The sequence below is a fragment of the Phocoena phocoena genome, chromosome 3, assembly GCF_963924675.1.
Source record: "Phocoena phocoena chromosome 3, mPhoPho1.1, whole genome shotgun sequence".
NCBI lineage: Eukaryota > Metazoa > Chordata > Mammalia > Artiodactyla > Phocoenidae > Phocoena > Phocoena phocoena.
Genome location: NC_089221.1, coordinates 23,283,002 through 23,293,333, shown reverse-complemented (window position 1 = coordinate 23,293,333; position 10,332 = coordinate 23,283,002). Strand labels below are relative to the sequence as shown.

The 10,332-nt window shown below is 36.1% G+C and overlaps 1 pseudogene; it reads left to right on the top strand.

Moving 5' to 3' along the window:
- Positions 1-1,129: 1,129 nt before the first annotated feature.
- LOC136120121 (casein kinase II subunit beta pseudogene) lies at positions 1,130-9,397 on the top strand (annotated as a pseudogene).
- The last annotated feature ends 935 nt before the right edge of the window (positions 9,398-10,332 follow it).

Here is a 10,332-nt window from a genome sequence, read left to right as displayed (position 1 = left end):
GGAAGCATGTAAAATTGTTCTAAATTAATGATAAAAAAATCAACTTCATATTTTTTTAACTGGCTCTTTAAGTTTTATATTAACAAATTGTAGTTCATGATATACCTTAAAATATTCTGATAAAATATCCAGATTAAGTTCATCTAAAGAAGAGATAATGCATTTCTACATTTGCTTGTGATAATTGGAGCAAAGACTGTATTAAACTAAATAATGATACTTTGACAGTATAAAGATGCAAATGTACATGAAAGTAATATTTTTCCAATGGTGAGAAGATGTATTTTATACTAGACCTGACTTAAGACTTTTGCACAGGATATTTCTTTGTCTGGAAATGGCTTTCCCCACATAATCACCTGGCTTACTCCTTCAATTTCATTCCTCACAGAGGCCACACCTGGCCACTCCACATCAACTGCCGCAATGTACTATGAAAACTCTTGCTCTGTTAGATTTTTTTCACAACATGAATTTTTATGTACTTTGTTTATTCTTTTATTTTCCAAATTTTTTATTGATTGCCTCCCTTGCCCCTGCCAGAATTCAAGTTCCTCAAGTGCAAGAACTCAAGTTTTTCTTGCTAGTTGATCAGTCTCCAAGACCTAGAATCATTTTTGGAAAATAGGAGCCCAGTACATATGGGTCAAAAAAACACTCAATGACCTAGGAGGAATTTCAGGAAAACTTTTGTTGTCATAATCACATAAAAATACATAATGTCTATAAAACAGCAACAACTAATTAGATAGGAAGAACAGGCTGGAATGAAAAAGGAATAATGAGTCAAAAATGGGTTTAGGTGAGATTAAAAAATACTGCTAAGAAAGTAAAGAACAAAATCTAAAAGTTACAGCCACACTAGAGGTCCTAAGACAACAAGAAACATTAATATGATTATAAATGTCACAGCAATAATCCTTTTATTGGTTAAATTCCTTAATCAAAAGCAAAGTATAAAGTCTGAGTTTTAAAGATGAGATAACTACATGTACACAGAGAGACACAAATTACCCAAATATTTGACAAAAATGTTTAAAAAAATTATATACAATAATATTTAAAAAGTGATGAAGAATGAAAGAAATGTCAATTGATATTTACAAATATACCAGTCTAAATTAGGGATATGATTAATCTGAAACCATGGAGTGCCAGAAGGTAAAAGAGAAGTTAATAAGAAATCAATGATAGTATGAAAAAGGAAAAAATTTCAACATAACAAGAAGATAATAGAAAAAGGAAATTGAGGTAATTTAACTACTAAACTGTAGGCTGTTCTTTCTATGTAACTGTGTTCTCACTCTATCCACTTTCTGTCTCCTATTTTTCCAACATACTTTGGACATTTTAAAATAAATTGCAACACACTTGAAAACAGATAAATTATAAGGGTTTACATCACATTTTCTTACCACAATGTTATAAAACTAGTAATTATAACAAAATGTGATAAAATATTTTGAAGTTAAAACACACATTTCTGAAAGTTTGTGTAAATAGGAAAATAAAAGCTGAGTTTTTAGATTTCTTATAAATATCAAAGTAAATTATGTACCTCAAAACTCAAGCTCAGGGGAGGAGTCAAGATGGTGGTGTGGGAACACTCAGAGTTAGCTTCTCCCCACAACTAGGGTGCCTGCCAGCCACTGGTAGGGGACTCTGACCCCCAAGGAGACAGGAGGAAACCCAGAGTGAACCAGTAGGATGTAGGCAGACCAATAGGGGAGAAGTGGAGCCCAGACAGGATTGGCGTCCCTTGGGCCGGGGAGCTTGCTGAGTTCCCAAGCCAATTCCCCCTTCCCGCAAAGCCCCATCCAGGCCACATGGGTCCTGGGGACATAGGAGGGAGTCTGGGAAGATCAGGAGTGGCAGGCAGGAGGGGCCATCCAGGAGGATCAGGAGAGGAGCAGAGGGTGATTACCCTACTCACTTGGGTACAGGGAGCCTGCTGAGCTCCCAGGCTGCTCCCCTGCCCTCCAAGGCCCCCTTTTCCCCCTACCGTATTGGTCCTGGGGACGTAGGAGAGAGGCCTGGGAGATCAGAGAGGCAGGCAGGAGGGGCCCTCCCAGACCCCAGACCAGAGGAGCAGGAGAAGAGAGGAGGGCATTTGCTCTGCCCCTGCTGGGCTCCTAGGTGAGGTCCCCTACCCTCTGAGACCAGGGGTGGGTGACACGCCTGGGTCCCTACTTTTCCTTGAGTATAAGCCCCACCACCCACAGCCCTCAAGACATTTTCCAGCCTTGTGGGTCCTGAGCATTGGCCCCATACCCCACCCAAACCTCACCCTTGCTTAGGCTTCACTCTCCACAGCCAAGGCCTTCCCTCCCCCACCTTTTTTTTTTTTCCTTTTCCCTCCTCCTCTTTTTTACTATAGGGTACTGATGTACATTCCAGTTGTTGATTCATATATATTTTTATTTTTACATTCTTTCTAATAAATCTGTTAGTTCCCTAGTCTTATTTTTACTTTGTTACTGTTCTTTTTTTTTTCTTCTTCTTCTTTTTTTGCTGCCCCACATGGCTTGTGGGATCTCGATCCATGACCTCGGGGTCAGGCGGAAACTCTTGCAATGGGAGCTCCGAGTCTGAACCACTGGACTAACAGAGAACCTCAGACTCCAGGGAATATTCTTCAGAGTTAGGTCTCCCAGAGGTCCTCATCTCAGCACAAAGACCATCTCTACTCAATAGCCTACAAACTCTAGTGTTGGAAGCCTCAGGCCAAACAACCAGTAAAACAGGAACACAACCTACTCATTAAAAAAAAAAAAAAAGTGAGATGGCAAAAAAATATGTCACAGTTGAAGGAGAAAAGTAAAAACCTACAAGACCAAGTAAATGAAAAGGAAATAGGCAATCTACCTGAAAAAGAATTCAGAGTAATGATAGCAAAGATGATTCAGAATCTCAGAAATAGAATGGAAGCACAGATTGAGAAAATACAAGAAATGTTTAACAAAGACCTAGAAGAACTAAAGAACAAACAAACAGAGATGAACAACACAATAACTGAAATGAAAAATACACTAGAAGGAATCAGTAAAAGAATAGTGGAAACAGAAGAATGAATAAGTGAGCTGGAAGGCAAAATGGTGGAAATAACTGCTGAGGAGAAAAATAAAGAAAAAAAGAATAAAAATAATTGAAGAATCTCAGAGACCACTGAGACAATACTAAATGCACCAACATTCAAATTATAGGCATCCCAGAAGAAGAAGATAAAAACAAATGGTCTGAGAAAATATTTAAAGAGATTATAGTGGAAAACTTCCTTAACATGGGAAAGGAAAGAGTCACCCAAATCCGGGAAGCACAGAGAGTCCCAATACAGGATAAAACCTAGGAAAAATACATCAGTACACATATTCATCAAATTAACAAAAATTAAATGCAAAGAAAAATATTAAAAAAAGCAAGAGGAAAACAAAAAAATAATATACAAAGGAATCCCCATAAGGTTATCAGCTGATTTTTCAGTGGAAACTCTGCAAACCAGAAGGGAGTGGCAGGATATACTTAAAGTGATAAAAGAAAAAAACCTACAACCAAGATTACTGTACCCAGCAAGGATCTAATTCAGGTTTGATGGAGAAGTCAAAAGCTTTTCAGACAAACCAAAGCTAAGAGAATTCAGCACCATGAAACCAGTTTACAACAAATGCTAAAGAAATTTCCCTAAGCAAGAAACACAAAGAGAAGAAAAACACCCAAAAAAACAAACCAAAAACAATTAAGAAAATGGTAATAGGGACATACATATCGATAATAACCTTGAAAGTAAATAAACTAAATGCCGCAACCAAAGGACACAGACTGGCTGAATGGATACAAAAAAAGACCTATATATAAGCTGTCTACAAGAGACCCAATTCAGTCCTAGGGACGCATACAGACTGAAAGTGAAGGGATGGAAATAGATATTCCATGCAAATGGAAATCAAAAGAAAGCTGGAGTAGCAATACTTGTATCAGATAAAATAGACTGTAAAATAAAGACTGTTACAAGAGATAAGGAGGGACATTACATAATAATCAAAGGATCAGTCCAAAAAGAAGATATAACAATTATAAATGTTTATGCACCCAACATAGGAGCACTTCAATACATAAAGCAAATCCTAACAACCATGAAAGGAAAAATCGACAGTAACAAAATAATAGTAGGGGACTTTAACACCTCACTTACACCAATGGACAGATTATCCAGACAGAAAATTAATAAGGAAACACAAACTTTAAATGACATAATAGACCAGATAGATCTAATTGATATTTATAGAACATTCCACCCAAAAGTGATGGAATACACTTTATTCTCAAGTGCTCATAGAACATTCTCCAGGATAGATCACATCTTGGGTCACAAATCAAGCCTCAGTAAATTTAAGAAAATTGAAACCTATTAAGCATTTTTTCTGACCACAACACTATGAGATTGGAAATCAATTACAGGAAAAAACCTGTAAAAATCACAAAAAAACGGAAGTTAAACAGTGCACTCCTAAATAACCAAGAGATCACTGAAGAAATCAAAGAAGAAATAAAAAATACATAGAAACAAATGACAATGAAAACACAATGACCCAAAACATGCGGCACAGCAAAAGCACTTCTAAGAGGGAAGTTTACAGCAATTCAATCTCACCTCAAGAAACAAGAAAAATCTCACATAAACAATCTAATGTTACTTTTAAGACAACTAAAGAAAGAAGAGCAAAGAAAACCCAAAGTCAGAGGAAGGAAAGAAATCATAAAGATCAGAGCAGAAATAAATGAAATAGAAATGAAGAAAACAATAGTAAAGATCAATAAAACTAAAAGCTGATTCTTTGAGAAGATAAACAAAATTGATAAACCCTTAGCCAAAATCATCAAGAAAAAGAGGGAGAGGACACAAATCAATAAAATTAGAAATGAAAAAGGAGAAATCACAACTGACACTGCAGAAATACAAAGGATTATAAGAGATTACTACAAACAACCATATGCCAACAAAATGGACAACCATGAAGAAACGGACAAATTCTTTGAAAGGTACAATTTTCCAAGACTGAACCAGGAAGAATTAGAAAATATGAACAGACCTATCACAAGTAATGAAATTGAAACCATAATTAAAAATCTTCCAATAAAAAAATGTCCAGGACCAGATGGCTTCTCAGGCGAATTCTATCAAACATTTAGAGAAGAGCACATTTAGAGAAGAGCAAACACTGATCCTTCTCAAACTCTTGAAAAAAATTGCTGAGGGAGAAACACTCCCAAATTCATTATACGAAGCCACCAACACCCTGATATCAAAACCAGCAAAAGTTATCACAAAAAATGAAAACTACAGGCCAATATCACTGATGAACAGAGATGTAAAAATCCTGAACAAAACACTAGCAAACAGAATCCAACAGCACATTAAAAGGATCACACACCATGATCAAGTGGGATTTATCCCAGGGATGCAAGGATTCTTCAATATATGCAAATCAATCAATGTGATACACCACATTAACAATTTAAGGAATAAAAACAATATGATCATCTCAGTAGATGCAGAAAAAGCTTCTGACAAAATTCAACACCAATTTATTATAAAAGCCCTCCAGAAAGTGGGCATAGAGGTAACCTACCTCAACATAATAAAGTCCATATATGACAAACCCACAGGAAGCATCATACTCAATGGTGGAAAACTGAAAGCATTTCCACTAGGATCAAGAACAAGAGAAGGATGTCCACTCTCGCCACTCTTATTCAACATAGTTTTGGAAGTCCTAGCCATGGCAATCAGAGAAAAAAAAGAAATAAAAGGAATACAAATTGGAAAAATAAGGATTAAAACCGTCACTATTTGCTGATGACATGATGCTATACATAGAAAATCCTAAAGATACCACCAGAAAACTCCTAGAACTAATCAAAGAGTTTGATAAAGTTGCAGGATACAAAATTAATGCACAGAAATCTCTGGAATTCCTAAACACCAACAACAAAAAATCAGAAAGAGAAATTAAGGAAACACTCCCATTTACCATTGCAGCAAAAAGAATGAAATACCTAGGAATAAACCTGCCTAAGGAGGCAAAAGACTTGTACTCAGAAAACTATAAAACACTGATGAAAGAAACCAAAGATGACATAAAACAGATGGAGAAATATGCCATGTTCTTGGATTGGAAGAATCAATATTGTGAAAATGACTATATAGCCTAAAGCAATCTACAGATTCAGTGTAATCCCTATCAAACTACCAATGGCATTCTTCACAGAATTGGAACAAAAAATCTTACAATTCATATGGAAACAAAAAAGACCCCGAATAGCCAAAGCAATCTTGAGAAAAAAAATATGGAGTTGGAGGAATTAGGCTCCCTGACTTCAAACTATACCACAAAGCTACAGTAATCAAGACAGTAAGGTACTGGCACAAAAACAAATATAGATCAATGGTACAGGACAGAATGACCAGAGATAAATCCATGCACATATGGACACCTGTTTTATGACAAAGGAGGCAAGAACATACAATGGAGAAAAGACAGCCTCTTCAATAAGTGGTGCTGGGAAAACTGGAGAACTACATGTAAAAGAATGAAATTAGAACACTACCTAACACCATACACAAAAATAAACTCCAAATGGATTAATGACTTAAATATAAGACCAGACACTATAAAACTTTTGGAGGAAAACATAGGAAAAACACTCTTTGACATAAACCACAGGAAGAACTTTTTTGACCCACCACATAGAGTAACAGAAATAAAAACAAAAATAAACAAATGGGGCTTAATTAAACTTAAAAGCTTTTGCACAGCAAAGGAAACCATAAACAAGACAAAAGACAACCCTCCAAATGGGAGAAAATATTTGTAAATAAAACAACAGACAAAGGATTAATCTCCAAAATATACAAATAGCTCATGCAGCTCAATATCAAACAAACAAACAATCCAGTTAAAAAATGGGCAGAAGACCTAAATAGACATTTCACTAAGGAAGACATACAGTTGGCCAAAAGACACATGAAAAGATGCTCAACATCAATAATTATTAGAAAAATGCAAATCAAAACTACAATGAGTAGTAGTTTTCTCACGCCAGTCAGAATGGCCATTATCAAAAAATCTAGAAACAATAAATGCTGGAAAGGGTGTGGTGAAAAGGGAGCCCTCCTGCACTGTTGGTGGGAATGTAAATTGATCCAACCACTATGGAAAACAGTATGGAGGTTCCTTAAAGAACTAAAAAAAGAACTACCATATGACCTACCAATCCCACTACTGGACATATACCCTGAGAGAACCATAATTCAAGAAGAGACATGCACCCCAATGTTCATTGCAGCACTATTTACAATAGCCAGGACATGGAACCAACCTAAGTGTCCATCAACAGAGGAATGGATAAAAAAGATGTGGCACATATATACAATGGAATATTACTCAGCCATAAAAAGAAACGAAATTGAGTTATTTGTAGTGAGGTGGGTGGACCTAGAGTCTGCCATACAGAGTGAAGTATGTCACCATATGTTAATGCATATATATGGAATCTAAAAAAAAAAAAAATGGTACTGATGAACCTAGTTGCAGGGCAGGAATAAAGAGGTAGACATAGAAAATGGACTTGATGACATGGGGTGGGAGGGGGAAGCTGGGGCAAAGTGAGAGTAGCATTGATGTATATACACTACCGAATGTAAAATAGTTGGCTGGTGGGAAGAAGCAGCATAGCACAGGGAGATCAGCTCGGTGCTTTGAGGTGACCTAGAGGGGTGGGATAGGGAGGATGGGAGGGAGGCTTAAGAGGGAGGGGATATGGGGACATGTGTATGCATACGGCTGATTTGCTTTGTTGTGCAACAGAAACTAACATTGTATTGTGAAGCAATTATACTCCAATAAAGATGTACTAAAAAAAAAAATGGTATCAATAAAAGAAAAAAAAACCTCAAGCATAAGGGCAGTTCGAAAAACTGCAGTATTTACAAAAGCTGAAGATACACAGTTCCAAAGATAATCAGCTCCACTCCTATATATATATACCTAAACCCAACAGGAGTGCATTCATAAGTTCACTGAAAGGCATGCACTAGTATATTCATTATAGCATTATTTGTAAGCCCAAATTGGATGCTACCCACATAAATATCCACTCATAGGAGAAGCCATAAAAATTATGGAATACTCACACAATGGGAATTGATCATCTATAATGTGCATAATGCATAATTTATCAATACTAAGTACAAAAAAAGACAGGATGAATCTCTGGTTTTAGAAGTCATGAGAGCAGTTAACTGGAACAGTTTATACTGAGATGAGAATGTACTAGGTTATTGGTATTCTGTTTTTGATCTGAGTCTGACTAAGCAGGTATCTTCTGACATGTGAAATCAATCCATTGAGCTGAACTCTTTTGATGTGGTCACTAGTCTTACCGATACTATGTTCAATAAACACTTAAAAGTACATAGAAATTAAAAATATCATTCCCATGATATTTTTATTTATTAATTCATTAAAATAAGTAGAAACACATTTTAATCATGACATGCTTTGCAAAACAAAAGAAAAAAAAGACCCCTAACTTTCAAAGACTTTTATGATCACTCAAGAAAGCAAAATTACAGAGACAAGCATCAGGAAATCAGTAAGGAAAAATAAATGACAAATTAAAAAAAAATGATTTAAACATCAGGAAGTGTTATTTACACTGGTTCTGTGGGCTCCATGACTATGAATTCTTCTGTGAAGTGGATGAAGACTCCATCCAGGACAAATTTAATCTCAGTCAACTCAATGAGCAGGTGCCTCACTGTAGACAAGCTCTAGACATGATCTTGGACCTGGAGCCTGATGAAGAGCTGGAAGACAACCCCAACCAGAGAACCCTGATTAAGCAGTCAGCCAAGATGCTGTATGGGTTCACCCAGACCACCTATACCCTCACAAACCATGGCACCACCATGGTTTCTATGTTGGAAAAGTACCAGCAGGGAGAGTTCGGCTACTGCCCCATATGCACTGTGAGAACAAGCCAATGCTTTCCAATAGCCTTTCTGACACCCCAGGTGAGGCCCTGGTGAAGCTCTACTGCCCCAAGTGCATGGACAATTCCACACCTAAGACACCATCGAGGCAGCACCACACGGAAGGCCCCTACTTGGGTACCAGTTTCCCTCACATTGCTCTTCATGGTGCATGCTGAATGCCGGCCCAAGCAGCCCACTAACCAGTTTATGTCCAAAGTGTACAGTTGCAAGATCCATCCACTGTCCTACCAGGTGCAGTTCCAAGCTGCCAGCAACTTTGAGTCTGTCAAGACCGTTCACTTATTCCCAACCCCACGTGTCACTCTGTCTTTGACAGTTCCAGTCCTCCCCTGCCACCTTTAAGGAAATCTCTATGGTTTATATTTTAAATTAGAAGAGTCATTATTGTGGTGTGAATATGAAATAAAGTAGAAAAAAGGCAAAAATAAACATTTACTCAAAATTTATATAAAATCTTGCCAGATCTCTTCAGGAAAAATATTTTAGAGCTTGATGACTTCTAATATAAATGTAAAATTATAAGATATTTTTAAAATAATTCTATGGTAATTTATTTAATTACTAAATAAAATTGATTATTTATATTAAGATACATTAGCATCATTGATTAATGTATGAGAAGAATACTGAATAGTACCATAATAATGAAGAAATTTTTTAAAAGGTCTACAAAAACTACCATGTTGAAAGGTACAAGAATCACAGGTCTTTAGAAAGGAAATTTTCATATACCTAAAATCAACTAATTCTCATATTATTTAAATAGTTCTGGGCTATAAGTTGAAATGGACTTTGCTGTGTCAAACCACAGACTGACTCGCATTATTTTTAAAAAAGCAAATCTCAAATATCACTAGTAAATAGCAATTAAATCTTAAGAGAGAATATATTTTTATACTTGTTAAAATCAATTCAATGTTTAATAAAATTCAAAGAAAGCATAAGTACCAACAGACATATCTAAACATGACAAGAATGTGTATCTCAATCCACCTATATTTCAAAATGTTCTGGAAATTAATTTAATAGATTTATGATTATAAATGTGAAAAGAAGCTAAAATGTACGTATTTGATCTAGCAACTACTATAATGTACTATAAACCTTTTATTTTTCCCTTGGAATAGAGAGTCAAGTCAAAAATAATGAATAATCCAATGCAATCAGAGTGTATACAAAATTTATGAACATCAGTGGGGAGAGATTGGATGACACATTAAACTGAGAATTGGCTAATTATGTCAAGTTGGGTTGATATAAAACATCTCTTAGTTGGA